Source organism: Amaranthus tricolor, chromosome 8 (assembly GCF_026212465.1).
Source record: "Amaranthus tricolor cultivar Red isolate AtriRed21 chromosome 8, ASM2621246v1, whole genome shotgun sequence".
NCBI lineage: Eukaryota > Viridiplantae > Streptophyta > Magnoliopsida > Caryophyllales > Amaranthaceae > Amaranthus > Amaranthus tricolor.
The window spans coordinates 7,907,720-7,910,219 of record NC_080054.1 but is presented as its reverse complement, the minus strand read 5'-3'; positions in this window follow the sequence as shown (position 1 = coordinate 7,910,219).

Below are 2,500 nucleotides of genomic sequence, written 5' to 3'. Positions count from 1 at the left end.
TTTTGTGAATAAAAAAATACACTATATGTTGAGAACGCAACATATAATGTGTTTTTGTGCTGCGGTGGTTTTGAACCGCATCATTTATTATTGCCTATCTGCTGCTAGCATAATTACTTAGGGTCAAAACCGCCTCATATAAGGGTCAAAAAACCGCAGCTCTTGACTTTTTTTCCACTAGTGCCGAGATTTAAAAGGAAAGATTCCTATCTATCCATCAAAGATTAGTTCACCATCATTTGAAAATAATGGTTTAGCCACTGCATAGATGTACATGATTTTGGGCATGTATCCTTTTTATTGAATTTCTCTATGTGGTCTTCCTCCTCAGGTGTGAGATAATAAGTTTGTTCTAACCTAGTTAGGTAAAATAATTTCTCATCTATGTGAACTATGTTTGACATATCATTGACTTAAAATTGTTTCTCTCATCATCTACAATACAACTAGAACGACAAAATATTAAACTCTCAAGCTTGTTTTTGTCATTTAGCAATGGTTTGATTGCATTGGTGTGCTTTCAAATGATCTTTTTTTCCATCTCTAAACTGTGCTTTGACTAATACCCATGGCTTTGGCAACTGCTGCTTGAATGAGTTTTTTGGCTTTCTCTAGTCCCTTAAACTTGGTGTCATCAAACAATATTTGTCCCCTTGATTTCTTCCCAACCATTTTGCTATTTACATTTATTGGGAATGAGTTCTATTGTTGTTGTTGACTTGGCCCCATATGTAACACCCGAATTTCCTCCCTTCCTTCACGACTTCTGGTTTCAGTTTCGTGTAAGGGGTTGGAAATTCAGGGGTGTTACACCATACTTTTGAAATTTTTTTCCTACTGACTTTGTACTTCGTTTTCATGTCCCCCATGATTTCATGTGTTGGTTTGCCTTTAGTGTTGACAGACAAAAGTAACTCATGCATTATTTGTTTCCTACTGTAGTTGTTTAATTCTATTGATTTTTCCATCGTAATTGAACTTGATGTAATAAATGAAGTTTGTTGGTGGATTTAATAAATGTGGTTGTCCCTTTTATAAAGGGAGTGATCCTTTGTTATTTGTGTTTCTGTTTTGTGGCGCCAAGTTGATGTTTTTGTTTTGGGTTTATGAAATTTTTTGATGTTTTTGTCTTCTGGCGTCAAACTTTATTTTTTAGTGATTTGGGTTAATGTTAATTCTATTTTGTGGTGCCAATTGACAAGTGTATCTTCTGTTTGGGTTGCTGTTATTGTGAAATTATGCTCTTCATTTGGGAAATGTTTTCAAATTCAATGGCTTTAATTAAAAATCAAATTGTTGTGTTTTTTGTAGCTAATTAATCTTATTTAATCACTAAATTCATATTGTCTTTGTTTTTGAAAATTTGAAATCAATAAAAGATTAATATCCGCATGCGAATGTGGCGAGAGAGTTGTTCGTTATCAGTTGCCGTCGTTGAAGAAATCAAGAAAGAAATGAAGATTTATTTAGTTTGAATTTACAATGTGTTATTTAAATAATGTAATTTTGTGATTTAGTTTAAGAACTTTTGTACTGTATTAATCATAAAATTTGAGAATGTAATTTTGTAAATCTAATGAATTGTAATGCGCAATTGAATTTTCCCTTTAAATTTGAGTTCTACCTACTTTAATAATGAAAAAGGAGAGAATACTTAGTAATTAATATATCCAAACTCTTAAAATAACCCAACTATCACCTTTATGTGGTCATCTCACTACCCTTAATATGCGTGCCTAACCCAAATGGGACAAGTAAATTGAATTGGAGGGAATATTAAATAACTCCACTTAAAATTTTTATAGGCAATATTACTCGTCTATATTTTTAATTTATAACTATTATTAATATAAAATACTGCTGATGCCATTATTTTTTAAAATTGATTATATGTCACTTTTTCAATAAAAATTTTTCCCTCTAAAACTCAAAGATAATGTCATTGTTATTATGACTAATATTTATATATATGACTTTTCTACTTTCTAATTTGACTATAATATTATTCATATTGATTGGTTTTTAGTAATTAGATCACATCATTTAATATACTAAAAAATCATATATTTTTTTATTTAATATGTGGTGATCGGGTTGCGTATATATTTTGGTGAATTAAAGTTTGTTTTTAATTTTTACATAGTGTGAAAAAAGGTTTATTCCTTGAATTATATAACAACTAACAAGTCATCCTAAGGGCCTGCCTGAATTGAGGAGAAAGGGGTAGAAAAAAAATATCCTAGTAAAAAGAGCTTATGCTAAGGGGCTTGGATTACATGTAAATAGATCAGCCCAAAAAATTTACCCTCAAAATTGGAGTGAACATTTCAAATCCCCACCCTAGGGTAATGTTTTGAGTCATGAAATAATCACCTTTATCACACTATTGTTAGTCGCTGCTTTCTCTCCTCTTCACAACTGTGAAAGTTTTTTCTTCCTTCTCCACCATTGTTGAAGATTAACTCATATTCCATAACTGAAAAAATTAAGGTAAATAATC